Here is a 22,590-nt window from a genome sequence, read left to right as displayed (position 1 = left end):
CCCTGCTCATTAAAAAAAACCCAAAGCCACAGAAAAGCCTTTGGCGAACGGCCTCAGACAACAGTGCTGTGAGCAGCGCAGGCAGAGCTATTAGCCCAGTGCTGCCCTTCTTTCTTTTTTTAACTTTTTATTTATTGATTATGAGCAAGAGAGAGAAAGGAAGAGGGGAGAGGGAGAGGGTAGGAGGGAGAGAAAGAACATCGTTTTGTTGTTCCACTTATTTCTGCATTCATTGGTTGATTCTTATATATGCCCTGACTGAGATCAAACCCACACACACCCTCAGTGCAAGGGGACTTCGTTCTAATGAACTGAGCCCCCAGCCAGGGTCAGCTCTGCCTTTCCTTCCTCCTGTCAATCTGCGTCAGAGCCTTCCACCAACAGCCAGAGGCCAGAAACCACCAGACAGTCCTGTGTCTGGCCTTTCCAGGCCCCTCCGACTTCAAACCTGGCAGGCTGCGAATGGTGTTCCCCAGCTGTCCACATACCCATCTAACCCTCTATCCAGCAGGTGTGAGCTGGCCTCCTGGCACCTCTCTCCCCTGCACTGCCCATCGATTTGTGCACAAATCTCCCCCGCCCCTCCCCCAGTGCAGCCCTGAGCAGGCCTGTCTCTCAATCTATCATCAGGGATAGGGTCAAAGAGAAGAACAAGCAGCCCTGAGCAGCCACTTGTGCGCAAGCATGTGCTCAGCACTGGCTACCTGCGGACAGCGGCACAGTGCTGGGGAGCAGCACTATCAATCAGACACAGCCCATGGGGAGCAGAAAAACCCAGATGGATGACACCCTATAATGGAAGCCTGGAGGGTACATATAGGCCAGGGCCATGCAAAGAAACAGCCAAAGTGGGTAAACAGCAGGCAAAACGTGTTCCAATACCCAGCTTGGCAAGTGAAGAGGAAAAGCGGTGAGAGGTAAAGCCAGGAAACAGGCCAAACAGGGAGTCACAGAGAACCTGGACTCTTCCTCCGGCGTTCAGGGGGAGAGGAGGCGAGGACTGAGGCCCACTGTGAAGCAATTCCATCGTCTCACTGCAGGCACACCTCCGCCTTTCACCTGGAAGCCACCCCCCTAACCAGGTGCCAGTCCAGCCAGCCCGCCTCTGTGGAACCAGGGCACAGGGAAAGTGTAAAGAGGAAAAACAAAAGCTGCAAGTGAAAAGGAAAGGCTTTGGTCCTCAAAGAGGTGATACTCATTTGTCTGGAAATTTCCCTCTGCTGTGATTCAATGCCCAAAAGATGCCAAACAATGAGGCACTGCATTCACATTTAACAAAAACAGCAGCAAAACCTTATTTCCACTTCATCTACTGAGAGACTTAAGCTGTTCAAGTCCAAATTATACTTCTAAAAGCCTCACAAGATAGTTTGTTTTTAAAAATCTCTTATTTCTGAGAGGTTGATTCAGAAACTAATGTGTTAAAGAATGAGTTTTTTCTTTTAAAGAAGACGTTTGTTTTCCCTTTTCTAGTTTTAAACCAATTATTTCTTCCAAATGAAAAAAAAAGTCCTTCATAGTGGCCTTTAAATTTCTATTGAAAGGATTTCTTAAATATCCACTAGTTGGTAGTGAATGATGATACATAAATACAAACCTCACTTAACAAGTCTGTACTTAGCCATGCACCACTACCAGGCCCTGCACTAAACACGGCACACAGCAGGACCTGTCCTCTGGGCGGGTGGGAGGAGAGGTGTGACTGTGGGAAGTTGCTATCTTTTAACTGGAGGTGACTCTGTGACCAGCCAGGTGTGCAGGGAATCAGGGACCTTCCCCAGCATGAGGGACCTGCTCCCAGGGAGGCAAAGCACCAATGCCGAGGACCTCAGAAGGAAATTACTAGACTTTAACATATCGTGGGTACAGACCCTGAGAAAAAAGACACCTACTAAGGGCTCCTGGTGGCTAGCTGGGCTCCAATTTTAAAAAACAGTCTATCAGCCATTTCTACACAGAGGCCTCTCACGGAAACTGCACTTGTGGGAGTAGCCTGCACTGATCTCCCTGCCTGCCTGTGTCCCTGCCATCTACGACAGCCTTACAAAGGAGTCCTGGGCTCCTATTTCAACCAACAGGACTGAGACTTCCCCACTCAGTTGGAGCTGATCCCATCCCACCATCAACATCTTCACCAGCCAATCAGAGCAGCTCCACTCTGACCAATCAGGAAATTGCCTTTCAGACCAACCAAACTGTAAGAATTTGGAGTCCTCATTTGTTTTTAAGAAGGGAGAGGGAGAAAGAGGTAAACATCAATGATGAGAGAGAATCATTGATCGGCTGCCTCCTGCACGCCCCACACTGGAGACTCAAGCCTGCAACCTGGGCATGTGCCCTGACTGGGAATCAAACTGTGGCCTCCTGGTTTATAGGTCGACACTCAACCACTGGGCCACACCAACCAGGCAAGAATCTGGTTTGTTTTTTGAGGTGATGGGTGGGTTTGGTTTTGTTTCTTAAAGAAACATTTTTTACTTTTTTCAAATGTCAAAATCTGACCAAAGACTTGCAGTTAGGTTACATAGTGATTTCTTGTGCTTATTATCGCCATTTTCTTCTACCAATAAAATATATGCTTTTAAATCAAGAAAGAATGTTTTCTTTCATAATTTCCTGTTTTCTCTTTCGAGCAGGGAGAGTGTTTTTTTTTAAAGTGCAGGAGGTATCAGATTAGTTGCAAAGACCATGTTTTAAATGTTCTTTACACACTGGGTTTTCTCTGTAAGGTACATTCTATAGCAAATGGTGTTAAGCATAAGTGCGGGACTTATATATAGCCCAGAAGATCTTGTTACAAAGCTTCCTACCACTAGGCAGGCCCAGACCTTCAGAGCAAAACCTCTAGCCCAGCGGTTCTCAACCTGTGGGTCGCGACCCCTTTGGCGGTCAAACGACCCTTTCACAGGGGTCGCCTAAGCCCATCCTGCATATTTACATTATGATTCATAACAGTAGCAATATTACAGTTATGAAGTAACAACGAAAATAATTTTATGGTTGGGTCACAACATGAGGAACTGTATTTAAAGGGCCAGAAGGTTGAGAACCACTGGCCGCTCCTCCCACCCCAGTCCAGGAGGCTTCAGTGGTTCTGGCCGAGCAAAGGAGCCCCTCAGAGCTTTCCCACGGGCGCCACTACCCAGAAAACCACTGGAAGCTACACAATCCTCTTCACTCAGCTCCTCTGAACTCTGACCACTGTGCTTTGGGTCGACTATCCTACCAGGCTCCCTTTTTTCATCTATTTATCACTTGCTTGTTGCTAAAAATATGTGAATTGGCCTAAAGCAGTGGCTCTCAACCCTTGACACGGGTCGAATCTCCAGGGAGCTTTGGGAACATACTTATGCTCAGGCCCCATCCCAGAACAACTAAAACATAAGGTGGTGGGAACCAAGCACTGGCACTTTAAAAATGAATCTCCCCAGGTAATTCTGATTAAAGTAAAGTAGACAAGTTGAGAATTACTGAGCTTACAGAAATCCACTGCATTGCTATGTAATAAAAAGCACATAGCTGAAACCGGTTTGGCTCAGTGGATAGAGCGTCGGCCTGCAGACTGAAAGGTCCCAGGTTCGATTCCGGTCAAGGGCATGTACCTGGGTTGCGGGCACATCCCCAGTAGGAGATGTGCAGGAGGCAGCTGATCGATGTTTCTCTCTCATCGATGTTTCTAACTCTCTATCTCTCTCCCTTCTTCTCTGTAAAAAATCAATAAAATATATTTTTTTTAAAAAAGCACATAAATGAAAAAACACAGGGAATAGGGAAACAGGAGGGAAAATAAAAAAAGCAAAGCCAGAAAACAAGGTTAGAATACAAGATGCAGGCCACACTAGAGCTAGAACAAACTATTGGCTCTGAGCTGAGCTTCCTGGTGGTCATAGCAAAGAGGATTCACTGTCTACAACAGTGACTTTCCACCTCTTCATCGATGGCACACATAAATTACTAAAATTCTGTGGCATACCAAAGAATACATTATATTTTTTGGCTGATCTGTAAAAAAAAAAATAGGAATAATTTTGATTCATTCACACTGGAAGACTATTGTGTTGGCCGTTGTCGTGTTTTGTTTTTAACAATCTAAGGGAAAAGAGGTCAGTTCCCAGACTAAATAGTCAGGTGTGACGGCATGTTTTAAAATGCTTGCGGCACACCAGCTGAAAAATCACTGGAGCGAGAGGCAGGGATAAACAGCAGAAGATTCTCCTTGTCCTGGGACCCGAGATGAACACTCCCTCATGCCCTCCAAGAGGAGAGGATGCTCCCCCACACCGTGACCATAACCACCCCACATCGCAGCCTTGCGAAGGGTGCCCACAAGTCAGCACAGGGCTACTAGGGCTGCCTGCGAACTCCTTGCTGGAAATAACCTCCTAATGAAAACCAATGCCTGCATATAAAACATGTAATCAAATCCACTTCATTTTTCACTGGTAACAATGTATCTAACCTGCCATTCTGAGTCCCTTGAAGCTGTCATGAAAACACAAGGGCACAGCCTCTATTTCACTGACTGGGTGAATAATGGCCCTGGCTCGGTGCTCTGGAAAACAAGCTCTTCCGTCATGACTGTCACGACAGCCCCAGAACACCAGATCTGTGCCCATACTTAGCAGGGAGCAAAGTCCCAGAGCCTGCCAAGCACTTCCCTCAATCCAGAGCTCAGAAAGGCCACTGACCACCCCCCAGACCCGCTGCGGTCTCTCAGATCTAAGAACAGGGTTTGTCCCCCAGAAGTCAGGCTATTAGGCAGGCCTCATGGCCACCAAAAACAAAACCACCGGAAGAGACCTCTGAGCCACTTCCACCCTGACAACATGTACTACATGCTTTCGTTATGCACACTACACTTCAGCAGTAAGTTTTTTAAATGTGTTAAAATCTATGAAATCAAGAGTAAAGCACCCTCCTGCTCCCACATATGTGACATTTTCTTTTTCTTTTTTGACATTTTCTTTTTGAACCACACACCACATCACCACATTTCAAAGCCTGATGAGTTAAAGTAGCAGCTACTCACAATCACCAAGAGAGGAACCAACCCAAGTGTCCACCAGAGACATACGGATAAACAAACCGTGGACTAGCCACACAACAGATGTCATCCAGCCATGGGAAGAATGAAGTCCTGACCCTGGAACTACACGGAAGAACCTGGAAACACTGTGCTAAGTGAAAGGCATCAGACACCAAGGGCCACATACTGCATAATTCCATTGGGTGACATGTCTGCACAGGCAAATCCACAGGGACAGAAAACAGATTAGTGGATGCCAGGGGTTGGGGGCTGAGGGGCGTAGGGAGTGACTGCTAAGCGGGCACAGGTGTCCTGTGGGGTAATGGAAAGTTCTGGAACTAGACAGTGGTGATGACTGCACAACACTGTAAATGTACTAATGCCACTGGGTTTTAACTTTAAAATGGTTACCATAGTAAATTATATATGTATTTCAGAGAAAAACTTAAAATAGCAAAACTTTCATTGTTCTGCCTTAACATAAATGCTAATAAGATTCAACCTAAATCAAGATTTTGTATAAAGGTTACTCCACAACTAAAAACAAACAAACAAAAAAAATCAGCTTCAAGCCCAGAACATATTAAAATCAGAAACAATAAACAAATACAGTCAAGTTACAGGATAGAAAGTCAATGTGCAAAAATCCATTGCCTTACTGTATACCAATAACAAAACTTCAGAAAAAGAAATGGAAAAAAACAATTCCTTTTGCAATAGCAACCAAAAGAATAAAATACCTAGGAATAAACTTAACAAAGGATGTGAAAGATCTATACACTGAAAATTACAAAGCATTATTAAAAGAGACTGAAAAAGACACAACAAAATGGGAAAACATCCCGTGTTCATGGATTGGAAGAATCAACATAGTTAAAATGGCCATATTACTCAAAGAAATATATAGATTTAATGAAATCCCCATCAAAATCCCAATGTAATTAAAAAAAATTAATTAAACGAGAAATCACCAGATTTGTATGGAACCACAAAAGACCCTGAAGAGCCAGAGCAATCCTGAAAAGTAAGAACGAAGCTGGAGGTATCACACTACCTGACTTCAAATTATACTACAGAGCTACGATAATCAAAATAGCATGGTGTTGGCAGAAAAACAGTCACACAGATAATGGAACAGAATAGAGAGCCCAGCTATAAAACCACATGTACATGGACAGATACTTTTTGACAAAGGAGACATAAATACACATTGGAGTAAAGATATTCTCTTCAATAAATGGTGCTGGGAAAATTAGAAAGCCACATGCAAATGAATGAAACTGGATTACAGTTTGTCCCCATGTACAACAATTAATTCAAAATGGATCAAAGACCTAAATATAAGACCTGAAACAATAAGTTACACAGAAGAAAATATAGGTAACAAACTATGGACCTGAGTGGTAGAGAACATCTTATAGACTTGACCCCAAAGTCAAGGTAGGTAAAAGCAAAAATAAATGGGACTTATCAAACGGAAAAGTTTCTGCACAGCAAAAGAAACAGACAAGACAAACAGGCAGCCCACTAGATGGAAGATGATATTTGCAAACAGTAGCTCAAAGGTTTAATTTCCAAAATATATAAAGAACTCATTAAGACTTAACGTCAAACAAATAAACAATCCAATTAAAAAGTGGGCAGAGGACCTGAAAATACACCTCTCCCAAGAAGACATACAAACAGCCAATCCTAATATATAAAAAGCCAGGGGCCGTCACGACAGAAACAACTGGACAGAACAAATACCAGGCTGTGTGGGGTGACTAGGCCAGCAGGGAGGTTAATGAGGGATGACCAAACGACTGAACAGCAGGCTGCGTGGGGCAACCAGGCCGGCGTGAGGGGGGCGGGGGGGAGGGGCAGTTGGGGGTGACCAGGCCAGTGGGGGGGGGCAGTTAGGGGCGACCAGACCGGCAGAGGGGGGCAGTTGGGGGCAACCAGGCTGGCGGGAGGGCAGTAAGAGGTGACCAGGCCAGCAGAGGGGCAGTTGGGGGTGACCAGGCCAGCAGGAGGGGCAGTTCAGGGTGACCAATCTGGCAGAGGGGGGCAGTTGGGGGTGACCAGGTTGGCAGGGGGGGAAGTTAGGGGTGATCAGGCCAGCAGGCAGAGGTGGTTGGGCATGATCACGCTAGCGGGGGGGGGGGGGGAGTTAGGGGTGATCAGGCAGGCAGGCAGGTGAGCAGTTAGGAGCCAGCGGTTCCAGACTGTGAGAGGGATGTCCGACTGCTGGTTTATCCTAAACCAGCAGTCGAACATCCCCTGAGGGGTACCAGACTGGAGAAGGTGCAGGCTGGGCTGAGGGGACCCTCCCCTGTGCACTAATTTCATGCACAGCCTCTAGTAGATCTATGAAAAGATGTCCAACCTCACTGGTAATTAGGAAATGCAAATCAAAACCACAGTGAGATACCACCTCACACCTGTTAAAGTGCCCTTATCAACAAGACAAGCAATAACAAGTGTTGGAGAGGCCGTGGAAAAAAGGGAACCCTCATTCACTGCTGATGAGAATGTAGATGGTACAACCACTATGGAAAGCAGTCTGGCGATTCCTCAAAAATTGAGAATCTAGCTACGATATGACCCAGCAGTCCCTCTCCTGGGTATATACCCCAAAAACTCGAAATCATTTATATGCAAATATGTATGCACCCTTAGGTTCACTGCAGCATTATTCATGGTGGCCAAGACATGGAAACAGCCAAAGTGCCCTGCGAGGACTGGATAAAGAAGACATGGTCCATATACACAAGGGAACCCTACTCAGCCGTAAGAAAAGGTGAAATTGTGTCATTTACAATAACATGGATGGACCTTGCGAACACTATGCTAAGTAAAATAAGTCAGTCAGAAAAAGCTAAGAACCATAAGATTTCACTCATATGTGGGATATAAAACTGAAACTTATGAACACAAACAGCAATGTATTGGTTGGGTGGGGAGCGGAGGATCCTAAATTGAGGTGATAGGAGAAGACTTGACTGGGTAGTTACAGACTTTGTAACTTAGAAATCCACACATGAAACCTATATGTTCATGTTGACCTATAACACTCCAATAAAATTTTTTTAAGAAGTCAGAATCAGGACTGCTGGAAGTCAGTCTTGACTTAAAAAGAAGTTTCCAAAGAGTCCATATCTGGGAGAGATCCACACTGAAGCATTTATCACTGAAGTCTGGAATCTGCTTTGAAATAATCCAATGGGAGAAGGGGAAGCCTAGATTAAAACTGTTGAAGCTGAATGATGGGGTTCATCAAACTATTCTATTTTTATATGTTAGAAATCCTCCACAAGGAAAAGTTTTGCTCTGTTTTCAAGCAAGTTTGCAAAGATCTTTAACATGGATAAAGAATTAAACTTTCAAACTCTCAGACTTGACCTAGTGCCCTCCACCTGAGCCTCACAGTGCAGGTTCACCCAGGGCAGGCCCATCTGTGAGAGGCCATACCAAGGAGCCCTCGGAAAGCCACCAGGCCCCGGTTCAGAATGCCAGATAGCAGCACACGGAGGTGTCTAGCCTAGTCCTTCACACAGCAAACCAATCCGCTATCTCGGCCTCTGAGACGCCTGCCCCAAATTCAGCTATCACCTGGGGCCAAGGCCCTAGGCGATGTCTGGAAATGAGGGACCCTTTCACAAAATGCCTCTAACAGAGCCCCTAGAATCCCTGACCACTGCAGACAGAGCTCACCTTCAGGCCAGGGTCCGAGGAAGCAGTATGCTGCCAGACCCCTCCCAGATGCCATAGGACAGTGGTCGGCAAACCGCGGCTCGGCTCTCGAGCCATATGCGGCTCTTTGGCCCCGTGGCATGGGCCACGAAGTTTCAATCGCACTGTACATGTGCCCGCACATGGTATTTTGTGGAAGAGCCACACTCAAGGGGCCAGTTTGCCGACCACTGCCGTAGGAGGTTAATATTGCAATTGCCTATTGTTTCTCCTCCTCCCTCTTCTAGAAGTAGATGGGGGAGGGGGAGCAAGGCAGGTGTCTCTATCTCATTCCCTATTATCTAGGAAAGTGTGGTACATGGTACATATTCGACTCAATGTTTGTTGTGTGATCCTGATTCTTGATGGATACTGCCCCAAAGGTGTATTATAAAGACTTGCTTTTTACAAATGCCAATGGAAAATAAGAATGTTTGAGCCCTGTTTGCCAGAAAAGGAGGGGACAGGAAACAAGAAGTGATGGTACAAACAATACCACCTAAAGTAGTACCAGAGGTGTTCTAGAATGTAGAGCCCTGGGTTGAGGGTGGGAGGGGCATGGAGAGGAGAGACTGGTATGTGCCAGGCAGAGAGAGGGGAGTTTGTGAAGAGGGTCTGGGGGCAGGGACGGGGCACAGGGGCAAAGAGGAAGGCACGGCACAAGTTGGTAAGCAAGTTCCCCACGCTGAGTGCTGCCACTGCCACGACTGGTCTCTGTGTAAGGTCCTGGGTCCCCAAAGCAGGGCCCAGGTCACGAAGAAAAATGAGTGGGCACCAGGGGAGGGGTGGAGGCTCTGGAGAACTGGTAAATGCAACCCTATCCAGAGACAGTGGCCAACACTAGCGCTGACCCAGTGTTGCCAGGCAACAGTGCAGGCCCCCAGCTGCCAAGTGTTCTGATTTGTCAATGAAGCTGCAAGTCTGAATTGCTATGTACGATCTGATTTTCATATTGGCAACTGTGGTAAAGAGAGTAATGGCCTCCCAAAGATGTCCACCTCATACCCCTGGTTACATGGCAAAAGGGAAATGAGGTAGCCGATGGAATTAAGGTCTCTAATCAGCTGACCTTAAAAGAGGGAGAGGATCCTGGATTATCCCGTGGGCTCGAGGTTATCACAAGGGTCCTTAAAAGTGGAAGTGGGAGGCAGAAAGTCAGCATCAGCGTGATACAGTGGGAGAAGAACAGGACTGGCTATTGCTGGCTTTGAAGAGAGAAGGGGCCACAAATCAAGGAACACAGACAGCCCCCAGAAACTGGAAAAGGCAAGGAAACAGCCCCTCCCCTAGAGCCTCCACAAGGAACGCAGTCCAGGCTACACCAGGATTTTAGCCCAGTGGGACCAGTGCTGAACTTCTAACCTACAGAACTGCTTTGTTTCAAGCTACGTGTCTGTGGTAATTTGTGACAGCAGCCACAGGAAACTAACATAGCAACCAATTTTAACTTTTAAAAGGAGGCACAGTACAGCCCAAACAAAATGCATCTGTGGGTTGGATGAGGCATGGACGACTTCTGTCTAGTCCACGCTGAGAAGATCTGAGGGCTGGGTCCTCTCCTGGGTACCCAGCCCAGCCTGACATGCCTTCCAAGTTAACTACTAGGCCCTTTACCTTTACAAACTGGCCACAGAATTCTCCAGGGGGTTCTGGAAAACAAAAATGCTTCCTGTAAGGAGTTCTATACCCAAGCATCAGCACACGGCCTAGGCCTAGGCATTACCCGGGGCCTGAGAAACTGGCTCGGACCAGAGGATGGAACACAATCCTTTTCAACTCCACCGTCTCCTGCAAACAGCAAGAAGTGAGAGCTTTTCCAGGTCCCTGGGGAAGCCTCCAGGCCCTCCCAGCTCCCCCTGGGGCACTCTGCTGCCCAGTGGCTCCCCAGCACCCACTACAATGAGATCATTTTGATTTCTTTTCAACAGCAGAGAACACTTTCCAAATAAGCTCCTTTTAGTTCCCCACATTCAGATGAGAGCAGACCTGCTCTGATTAGAGGTAGAGAAGAGGACCCAGGTCCCTGCCCACTCGCCACCAAAACATTCTGTGAAAACCACAGCCCAACTCAAATCTCACTAAGCTTTCCACCTGTCCTGCCTGGCCGTCCTGTGGCTGTGCCTCTGCCTCTGCCCCATGTCCAGCCCCTTCCTCTTTGCTCAGCCCAAGCTGGACACTTCCCTCAGGCCTGGACACAGCCCCGTTCCCTCCGCCGCAGTCTTCCCAACTTGCCCCCCAGGACTCTCCGTTCTCCTTCAAAACTCTATATGCTTACATATCATTTCCTCTGAAGCCTTCTATGACACCCGGGTTCATTCTCAGTCTGACCCCACCTTCTAAACTTCTCTCTCCAGGGGCTACTTGTCCCTATACCAGGAGCCACTCTCTGTAGACCATAAGCTACTTGAGGGCAGGAACTTATCACTATAACACATAATATATGTGCTCGATAAACACTAAAGACTGAATGAATTGGTCTATAAACTAACTTTTTCTGTAACTACTATAAATTGTGATATTAAATGCACCAGATAAAACCTCACTTCTGATCTTTAATAAAGTTAATCTATTTAAATTAGGAACTCTACATTACAACTATCTTAAAATAATTACTTAGTTTAAATTTTACTAGTGTCTGTCTTACAATTAAGGGCACAGGAAGGAACCTGGCTGCAGGCCTGAATGCAGACAAGCACCTGCTGGGCCCTGCTCCATGACCTGGCTCCAAGTCAAGCTGAAGAAGGGTCACCAAACCGGTGGGTCACAGTCTCTTCTCTGGTCCGCCCCTTGTTTATACTGTTTGCTAAGGCAGACTTCAGCCCAGGAGCCATCTGATTTCACCTCTCTGTCACCCCTCCCCGCTTTCTCCAGCCATCCAGTTACTCTATAGTACTCAGGGCCCCAGCACCAACACTTCATTAGGCTTCTTGTGCTCTGGCTCAATTTTCTCCCACCTTCTAATCGGTGGCATTCCCAGAGGCCTCCCTGAGCACACAGTTCAGCTTCTCAGCCCACATAAGCCATCAGAATCATCTGGAGTACTTCAGAAATTACTACTGGTTCCGCCTCCATGGTCTGGAATGGGGCCCCATCATAGGCCCCACTTTTAGAAAGTTTTTGGGCCATGTGGTTGACAGGTACACCCAAGGCTAAGAACTGCAGGCGTGGCTCAGTGGTTGAGTGTCAACTTACAAACCAGGAGGTCATGGTTCAATTCCTGGTCAGGGTACATGCCCAGGTTGCAGGCTTGACCCCAGTGGGTGGCCTGTAAGAGCAGCCAATCAATGAGTCTCTCTCATCATTGCTATTTCTATCTCTCTCCCCTTTCCCTTCCCCTCTGAAAGCAATTTAAAAAAAATTTTTTTTTTAAGAACTGCAGGCTCATAAGGTGTCACACCCACACTTCCCAGTCAGCATTGATGTCCTAAAGCCCTCACCTCTCCCGAAACAGAAGGGGACTCTGGCCTCACCTCACTCTGACACACACCCCTGTGCTGTCTCCAGTCTCAGCAAGTCAGCCTGGCCAGGACCTCACCCACAGAAATTACGCCACTTTGCAGGCCCCTGCCCAGGGTCCCTCCCCAAACACTTGAGCTCCCTACTGCCAGCACCACCATGTTCCAGGGCTTCTGTCACCTAGGTCCTCACTGCTCCCAGCAGGCACCCACCGAGTACACACCCACATGCACGCAGGCACCAGCCCAGCCCCCCCCCACCCCCCACCCCCTGAGCTTTACCCTGCGCTGTTCCCTCGATCTGAAACACCTTCCCATCTGCCTTCCACTCCTGAAACTATTCCCTGTCCTTCGAGGTCCAGCTCAAATCCTATCTTCTCCCTGTTACCTTTGTCTTCGCAGTTAGACTAAGTTCTTGGTGGCAAGAAACATGGCATTTCACACCCATCGTTTTGACTTGAGAGACCAGATGTTGCATATTTTCCAGGCTGACACTGATCTCAAATATTCTGCCCTATTGTCATGCCTTTTGATTTGATGCTCATGATTCTACATCAATCGGACTGCCTTTCATAAAGTAGTATAAAAATTATTTCTCTGCTCACGTTTCCCAAATTTTTGGACCCAGAGTATAGTTATTATGCCAGGACAGCTCTGGGTATCTATGGAACAGGCACTCAGGGAGGACCTGCTTTCCAAGGTGGCTCTCCAGCCTGTCGGTGCCGTGACCACGAGGGGTGGGGGGAGGGGGCAGACTCTGAAGAGTAATTTCAGCTCTCATGATTTATTCACCGCAGAGTCTTAAAGAGTTTACGAAACAATACATTCGTGTCCAAACCTCCGAAGAGTGCAGGGCAGGTATGGACACATAGCTGTTTATCATCCTTGGCTTAGGAACTGCAGGCAATTTTCAAACCCTGGGAAAGTGATCACACCCGTCTGCTTGTACACTGCAAGATCAGAAAAATGACCCACTTACTAGAAGTCATGCATTAATGGCCTACTGAGGAAGAGATGCTTTATATTTTTATTTACATGTAACTGTTTAAGACTATCAAGTCCTTCTTTATGAATTTGATCATATTTAAACAACAGCATCACCAGAGGGTTTTTAGTCCTTAACTTCCCTCTGTCATGTTTACAGAACCAATGGGCAGAGCTTCGGTGTTACAGGCTGAAAAGAAATGGCCCTTTCCTCAAAGAGCAATTTGGGCGATTATTTTAACCCAGCTTCACAAACACAAAAAACTTTACAAACCCACAAAGACTTCCTTCCAGCCAACCAACAGGGGTGCTCTCAGGTCCCTGTTGTGCTCCTCTAGGCAGCTTTGGGTCTTAGAACTTACATCTGTTGCTCTGGATCGGAAGGTGAGGTGTTGTCATAGAAACAACTTCACGGGCTCCAAAATCAGACAAGTGTGGGGCTGAATTCAGAGCGGATGCATATGAGCAGGCGTGACCCCTCTGAGCCTCAGCCTGCTCATCTGTGAAATGCCTACCTCTCAGGGGTGTGGTGAGGGAACAATGAGGCAATGGAAGCACCTGGAATGGCTAGGGCGTGAAGTAGTGGGAATCACGTGGCTTTGAATCTGACACAGGTGGCAGCAAATACCAGCTGGGGCACTCAGGACTGTGTAGCCTGGGGCAGGCTGCTGATCGCCCTGACCTTTCGTTTTTTCGTATCAAAAACGGAAATAGTGACAGGCCCTGCATGATCATGATGAAAATTAAATTAATACTGTGTATAAACGAAGCAGCACATGACCTAACACACAGGAGACATCCTAAAACCATCAGGGCACATGTTTGGTTTTCGTGGACAACCTAACATCACTACTGGAGAAAAAACAATTTTTTTCCCAAACTCTTAAGCACCAAAGCATATTAAATCAATCTGAAATGTTGGAGGGGAAATAGTGACTTCTAGTAAGGACAGCAGCCATCCCTAATTACCCTGTGGGAGTTTGCTCAGTGCCCAACACCACTCCCCCGGCCCTTTCCCAGCTGCTTATCTAAAAAGCCTTGACAGTGAACATCTCGCTTGATGTGCGGGAATGAATTGGATTTTCAAACAATCTTAAATTTACTGCCTCTTCAAGGACACTGACATCTTACATTCCTGTCATTAAGTAAAACATCCCGACTAACCCAGAGTGATGATGCCTGTGGCGCCAGTCCAAATTATAATCACACAGGAATAAGGTGAAAACAGCTTTTTGAGAAACCAAGTTCCCAAGTGCCATGCCACCATCTTCTGAGCAACTCAGAGGCACATCTGAGGCAAAAAGGAACTGCTGATGCTGACCCCTTACACCTTCTCTTCCATCCTCTGGGCCAGGATTCAGAAGTCTGGTCCCCAGACCCGCAGCATCAGTAACACCTGGAAACTGGTTGAAATGCAGACTCTCAGGCCTCAGCCCAGACCCACAGAATCAGAAACTCTGGGGTGGGGCCCAGCACGGTGCCTAACAGGCTCTCTGGGTGATTCTGCTGCGCACTGGAGTCTGAGAAACACCACCACCCTGCTGCCAAGTGGTCATTATTAGCCCCACTTTACAGAGGAGGAAACTGAAGCTCAGTGATTACAAACCAAAGCCCCACAGCGAGAAGGCGAATATGTACCCAGTCAGATTCCAAAGCTAGCTGTCACGTGGCCTTTGTAGACAAACTGTCTGTACCATTTGGTGCTCTCAGCCACTGAGCCACCAGGATGCAATGGTGACATGAACAAGAGGGGTGGGAGTGAGAGAAGGATGAATCCTGTACTCAGAAGTGATTCACTATAGAAGCTTTTCAATCCGAATCATGCATCAGCCTGCTTTTCCCTGCTCCATCTACCAGTTGGGTTGCAGGAAGAGTCCCTTCACCGTGGGGCTTCCTACAGGAGCTGGTGGAATAGGAGGAACCCACGTTTGGGAATCACACAGACCTGGGTTTGACTCCTGGCTGTGCCAGTTCCTCAAAAGTTACCTAACCTCCTGGAGCACTCAGAGGGCAGTCCATGCTGAGCGGGGGGAGGGGGGGTGACTCAGGCTCAGTGTGCACACTGTGACCACTGCAGCAGGGTTCCTTTGGCTGGGACCCAGCCTACCCTGGATAAGGGCAGAAATGATTTACATTCCATTATTTGTCAACTTACCTGCAGTTTGCTTTCATTATTTTTGCTGCACTCATTTTATTTGTATTTAAATGTTTTAGGCAACCTAAGAACAAATGTACAAGTGAAGATACAGTAAGATGAACTGCTTGACATCCATTACTGCATGTATATCAAGCACAGCAGTAAAACAAAAAGAAAAGCCCATGTATTTAACTTGTTTTCATTTTTGTTGTTTTAGCCAATTTTTTAATGTTTGCCTAACATGCACCTGCTGTAAAAACAGCTTTAGCTATTTTTAATGCCATGAAATCTCAGCATAATGGCTAAGAATATAGTACTGAGTTCTTTTAAGTGGAATAAAAACTTTATGAATGAACTTTTCAACTACTTCTCTACAGCTTTTCATGTATATTAGTCTTTTGGTTCTGAAACTTCTCTAAAGGAAACTGTACATTTTTGGAAATTTATTCCTTATTCCCTTGGCAGCTAATGGGCTTTTACCAAGTTTATTCACTTGAAACCTATATGATCCTATTAACCAATGTCACCCCAAAAAATTCAATAACCAAATACAAAGTTTATCATAACAACAAAATACTACTAATATAACTTGTTTCCAACCATCTCCCATACTCCTCCCCCCGAAACCCCATTTAAAAAAAAGGTGTTGGTTGTTGCTTTTTTCAGAGATTGGAAAAAAGTAACACGCTCCATTTAAAATTGTAGTATATGGCATTTTGTAATTTTGAAAGCCACAATGTTCTTGGTCCATCATATCACTGGGTAGCATTAACTGTTAAGTTTTGTGCTTCCAAATCATTTTTGTGTTTGAAAATTTCTTGATATCCTTATAGCCTGCCTCCAACTTTGGTCCTTTCTTCTTCCTTCTTGTCAGGTGCACAGGATTTCCTTTTTCAGCCTCTGTGCTGCCACCCGTCATTACTACCTGGCGGCCCTGCACTTGGAACAAAAGGCCGAACAGCCTTTATGGCTCCCCTCAGTGTCTAAGGGCGCCCTGCTTCCTTTGCTTGCATCGCACACGCTATCTCCCTCGTCCTATTTACTGCAGCAAAGCTCTCCTTAGTTGAGGAGACTGTGTTACCTCCCTGTGAACTACACTTATATCGAATATCTGTCATTGTCTGCCTTCAAAATCCTTCCTCTTCCTCTCGTCTTCCATTTTTTAAAAAGACTGAAATACGTTTTTATTGATTTTAGAGAAGAGACGGGGAGAAACATCAATGTGAGGAAGAAACGTCGATCAGCTGCCTCCTGCACATGCACCCCATTGGGGATGAAGCCCCAAACTGAGAATGTGCCGACTGGAATCGAACTGGCAGGGACGACACAGCCAACGAGCCACACCAGCCAGGGCCTCCTCTCTTTTTAAATAACGAAGCTGTTACACCCAAAGCTGACCTGACAGACTATTTCCTCAGTACCTTGCAAAAACACCAAACAAAAATACCACTTTAAAAGAGGTGTATTTTTCCTTTTAGAATGTATGCTCCTCAGAGCAGGGACAATGTTTTCCTTGTATGTTCTATTGTGCCCAGTGCACCATAAATGCTCAATGCTGATGGAGGGGGGGGGGGGGGGGGCGTTACATCTCCTCTGGACCTCAGATTTTCCACTCATGAATCAGTGTGTCCATGTGAGCACAAAATAAAATTTATGTGAAAAAAAACCAAAACACCACACAACAGCTGCTATAACAGCTTTGCATTTTAAGACTTCAAAAACTTAACTGCCTGACTAAAAAATAGGTGTGCCCATAGATGGCTGGCACTGAGTACACTTACTTAACTACGTGCACACTTATTTCACTGTTTTTGTTTTCGAAGTTTCTGGTTTTAGACAACTTGAACAAGCTAATTAAGATCAAAGAAAATTCCACTGACGAACTTATCAGAAAGTGTGTCAATTTTCAAAAACTCAACAGATGGATGTAAACAGTCATTCCAACAATGCATTTTGCAAAAATAAAATATGCTTTCTCTCACCCTTACCAATCTTAATTACATCATCACACAGTCCTCAATCCATTATCAATTTGCAGTAGGGCCGTGAGTAAGTCTCTTCATTCCTGTGAGACTGGATTTTTCAAATGAAGTAACAGGAATAATAATATTGGGCCCAGTCAGTGTGGCTCACTGGTTGAGCATCAACCCATGAACCAGGGAGTCAAAGTTTGATTACTGGTCAGGGCACATGCCCGGGTTTTGGGTTCGATCCCCAGAAGGGGGATTGTGGAGGTAGCTGATGGATGATTCTCCCTCATCATAGATGTTTCTATCTCTCTCCCTCTCTCTTCCTCTCTTTGAAATCAATAAAAATATAATAATAATAATATTATTATTATTTTGGAATCCAACAGAACAATTCAAATCCCAGCTCCATCACTTACTGGTTGTGTGACCTTGAGCCTCTGGGTCTCATTTTCGTCATCTGCAAGTGGGGGATAATACACACCTGACTGAAATGTGACTGCTGGACAAACAGCACTGGTTTTTGCAAGAACAAGACAGAAAAGTGGAGCCTGTAGTAAGATCAATAAAAGGTCGTTCCCCTGTCGCCAGGACTACTTACTCATACCCCAGACCTTCACTAAGCACCTACCATGCATGTGCCAGAAACGGAGCTGTGTGCTGGAGAAGTAAAAAAAGGACAATCATTGGTTTCAAAGATGTCAGTATCACAAGAGCCCAGATACACAGACAACTGTGATAAGTGCTCCAACAGATTGGGGTGGTGAGGCATAGAGAGCAGACGGAGAGGAGCCTGCAAACAGCCATCAGCCACTCACCCAGGCTGGCCACACCCTCATGGGGTGAGGGTTCCCGCTGGCGGTCTTGGCCAGCCTGCAAACAGCCATCAGCCCCTCACTAAGGCTGGCCAGGCACCCCAGCGGGGACCCCCCTCCCTGAAGGGGGTATGGCCAGTCTGAAAACGGCCCTCAGCCGCTCAACCAGGCTGGCCAGGCATTCCAGCGGAGCCCCCAGCCTGATCTGGGACACCCTTCAGGGCAAACCAGCCGGCCCCCACCCATGCACCAGGCCTCTATCCTATATAATAAAATAATATGCAAATTGACCCTAACAGAACAACTGGGAATCACTGGTCACTATGACACACACTGACCACCAGGGGGCAGACACTCAATGCAGGAGCTGTCCCCTGGTGGTCAGTGCGCTTCCACAGGGGGAGCTCTGCTCAGCCACAAGCCAGGCTGATGGCTGCCAGTACAGCAGTGGTTGTGGGAGCCTCTCCTGCCTCCTCAGCAGCACTAAGGATGTCCGACTGCAGCTTAGGCCTGCTCCCCGCTGGCAAGTGGACATCCCCCGAGGGCTCCCGGGCTGCCAGAAGGATGTCTGACTGCCAGCTTAGGCCCAATGCCCCCAGGGAGCGGGTCTAAGCCAGCAGGTGGACATCCCCCAAGGGATCTTAGACTGCGAGAGGGCACAGGCTGGGCTGAGGGATGCCCCCCACGAGTGCACAAATTTTTGTGCACCGAGCCTCTAGTATGTGTGTGTATGTGTATATATTATATATATATACACACATACATACACACATATATATATACACATACATATATATCATACATACATATGTATTAGTATGATTTCAGAGAGGAAAGGGGAGGGATAGAGAGATAGAAACATCAATGATGAGAGATAATCATGGGTCAGCCACCTCCTGCACACCCATCACGGGGGACCAAGCCTGCAACCCGGCATGCACCCCCAACAGGAATTGAACCCGGGACCCCTCAGTCTGTAGGCTGATGCTCCATCCACTGAGCCAAACCAGCTAGGGCTTTAATGTGCTTCCCAACAGTGTAACAATGACAACTCCACACATGAAAATCTCTTAGCACTTACTCCACAAAGAACTGAAAGGTGCCACTCCTCTGAATGAAATGAAGAAGGAAGGGAGCAGGAGGAGGAAGAAGAGAAGCAGAAGCAGAAGAAGAGGAAGCTGCCACCATCTACCCTTTAAATTCAGGAAAAGCCAAGCAATTAAAACACATCAGTCACCAAAACTGTTCAAACGCTTTTGCAGGATCAGAATCCCAACTCTCAGGAAATCCACACCTTATTACGGAAGACATTTTTCAAGACTGCGGACACTGTGCTGGGTTGGTATCACTACTTGAAAGGTTTACATTTCTTCAGACCTCACCCAGGTGCTTGGCAGACACACCTGCTGGAAGAGAGTTCTCCACAGAACTCCCTATCTGCCAAACTCAGGGTCCAGAGAGGTAAAAAGCTGGTGTAAACCACAGGACAATCCAAACTTGCTCCTGGTCCACGCGTTTGTGGGATGCAGTCCTGAATCTTGCCTTACAGTAGTTTGCACTTAACAAATGCTTTAATAGCCAGTATCACATTCAATGCTCACAAAAGAATAGACCAGTGAGACTGGGAAGGATGACGAGCCTAATATTACAACTAAAGAAACAAGCCTCTAAATGTAAAAATAAAAATACAGATAAGTAAAAGATGAGATTTTGGTGGTTTCTCCAACACAATCACTTGTTTCAAACACAAACACTAGAACAAGTACTATTCAGAAATAAACGATAGTCCCTTTCAATTTTTAAATACAATGAAAACGGAATTATCAGTTCCAACTCAATGGCTGCTGTGCAGGATTCAGTATATGATTTTGTCAGCACCTACCATCTGGTATCTAGAGCTACAAGATGCACATGTAACTGAGGTGGCAGTTGCAGAGGGAAAGGGGGGCATGGATATTAAAATTCACCTTTAAAATCATTCTAACCCCCAGTCCAATCCCTTCTTTACAAGGGCTATTCTGGAGGTGGAAATAAAGAAAGCATACTTCTCATCTTCTCCTAACCATTTTCTCGTGTGAATGTTACAAATAAAAGAGGAGGGGGACTGCCCTAGCCAGTTTGGCTCTGTGGTTAGAGCACAGGCTAGCAGACCAAAGGGTCTCAGGTTCAATTCCCATCAAGGGCACGTACCTGGGTTACAGGTTCCATCTGCCCTGGTCCCTGGCATGCAAGAGGCAACCATTCCATTTGTCTCTCACGTGATATTTCTCTCTCTCTCTTCCTTCCACTCTCTCTAAAAATCAATGGAGAAAATATGAGGATTAATAGAAAAGAAAATTTTTAAAGAGGGGGGAGATAATTCTGGCCGGTGTGGCCCAGTAGGTTGGACACCATCCAGGGCACCAAAAGGTTGCCGGTGGGATTCCGGTCACCTGGATTGCAGGCTCGGCTCAATCTCCCAGTAGGGAGCAGACAGGAGGCAGCTGATTGGTGTGCCTATGGATGTTTCTCCCCCCCACCCCCCCCCAGCCTCCCTTCTCTCTAGAAATCAATTAAAAATATATTTTTTAAAAAATCTAAAACGTCATGGGGAGAGCCCTGGAGAGGGAGCTTCTAGTTCTGGCACTGACACAGAATCGCTACGTGACCTTGAGTGAATTACTGCTTCTCTGGGCCTCAGTTTTCCCCATCTGAACCCCAAGATGGTTGAGCCCCATCTTCTCTTCCAACACAGACTGCAAGACTGTGAAGGGGCCCCACACGGAGCCCTGGGCGGAGGAACGCTGGGGTTTGGGGGAGCAAACTGCCCCTTCCACAAAGCCACTTGGCCAACACGGGACGCAAACAAACCCCTTTGGGCCAGGACTCCTCCAGGAAGGACCGGCTTCTCCCACGCTGGCTCCGGGGAGCCGCCCAACCGGGAAGAGGACGGGCCTCTTCCACAGACCGCCTGGGGGGGGGGGGTCGGGCCCCCGCACCCGCTCCCCCACCCGGTTACCATCCCACGCGGAACAAAAGGCAGCTGGAGGCTGGTCTGCCGCCCCCGTCCCCGCTGTGCAGTGGGGGTGGGTGGGGGTGGATGGTAGGGGTGGGGGGGGTGGGGGGTGGGGGGGGAGAACCTGGTCCCTCGGGAGGCGTAGGGCCCGCTGCAGCCCGAGGGAGAACGGGGTCGGGCCGGGATCCCGCACCCAGAGACCCTGCCCGACCCCAGGAGGGACGGGCCTGGGCTCCACTCAGGGCGGAGGGGGACGGACCCGGCTCCGGAGAAAAGGCGCGCCGGGCCGGGAGGAGCGGAAAGTGCTCTGGGAGGCCGGCGGGTCGCTTCAGGCCGAAGCAGGGTGAGCCGAGCGGGGCTCCGGGCTCCCGGGACGTAAAACCAAGAGCCCCGATAGGAAATGGAGCGCGCGGGTCGGGGAGCGGGGTCCCCGCAGCGGGAAGACGGGGAGGGGGCCATGCTCGACGCGGGGCGGGGCTGGCTGGGAGGAAAGGGGTCCCGCCGGAGGGGGAGACCCAGTGGGGGCAGCGGGGTTGCACGCTTGGGGGGCTGACTCCGGGGACCCTGGGTCCTGGGGGCGTCCGCCCCCTGGGGGAGGGAGGCGTCCGCGCTCTGGGGCCCACTCCGGTCCCCGAACCCGGCTCACCTCCGCTCCTTCGGGCCGGCCCCGGTTCGCGGCCGCGACCGCCAATAGCGCTGTGCAGGCGGGAGCGACCGGAGCCCGCGGAGCCGCCGCCGGCGCCGCCAGCACGTCCAGCTCCGTTTGACACCCACTCACCAGCCAACATGGCGGCCGGGAGGGGGCGCGCCGGCTGCGTGTGCGCGCGCGCCGGCCCCGCCCCCGTCGCCCAGGCCCCGCCCCCCCGTCGCCCAGGCCCCGCCCCGTCCCGCCCCCTGCAGCCTCCACCCCACCTTCCCACGACCCCACGCAGACTGCCCCGCAGTCCCCCCAGCTCCCCAGAACCTTGGCCGGAATCCCCTAAACAACACCCCACTCACGCGTTCCGACCATCCCAAGCGCCACACATTCCCTGGCAAATTCATACCCCAAACCATGCACTCGGCGACTTTCCCTCAGATCCCCCACAAATCGCCTGCACCCCGTGCACATCCTGCAGCTCCTCCCACACCGCACCCCTCCCGCACGCACAGACGCGGCACCCTACGCGCACACTCGCGCTCTGCCCCTTGCGGTAAGCATTGGGACAGAGACTTCTGAAAGGGGTGCGGCGGCTGCTGGGAGCGCTAGTCACGCTTGGTTTCTTGAGCTGGATGCGGGGGTCACAAGTGTTCACTTTGTGAAAATTCACTGGCGTACACTTTAAACGCGTGCAGTTTAATGCATGTGTGTTATACTTCAGTAAAACACGCTCAAAGGTCATTCCGGGAAGGATGCATGGGCTTCCCCAGGCGGCCAGCGGGGCGGTGGGGCCTCTTAGCTCACCATAACCCTGACTGAGGGTATCAGACACCCCTGGTGCAGCCTTGCCTTCACGC

General features: G+C 48.3%; 1 protein-coding gene across 12 annotated transcripts in view; it reads right to left on the bottom strand.

The window, feature by feature from the left end:
- EPN2 (epsin 2) overlaps window positions 1-21,870 on the bottom strand; it is an 88,768-nt gene extending 66,898 nt beyond the window's left edge. For 8 of the 12 annotated variants that reach the window (XM_036296439.1, XM_036296440.1, XM_036296436.1 and 5 more), the window contains exon 1: window positions 21,740-21,870. The gene's annotated coding sequence lies outside the window, so the exon portion shown is untranslated. Of the gene's footprint in view, window positions 1-17,914; window positions 17,944-21,739 lie in introns of all 12 variants that reach the window. The other 4 variants (XM_036296441.1, XM_036296437.1, XM_036296438.1 and 1 more) reach the window with 3 other exon arrangements.
- Between the last annotated feature and the right edge of the window lie 720 nt (window positions 21,871-22,590).

Source organism: Myotis myotis, unplaced genomic scaffold, assembly GCF_014108235.1.
Source record: "Myotis myotis isolate mMyoMyo1 unplaced genomic scaffold, mMyoMyo1.p scaffold_m19_p_29, whole genome shotgun sequence".
Taxonomy (NCBI): domain Eukaryota; kingdom Metazoa; phylum Chordata; class Mammalia; order Chiroptera; family Vespertilionidae; genus Myotis; species Myotis myotis.
This window is presented reverse-complemented; position numbering and strand designations above follow the sequence as displayed.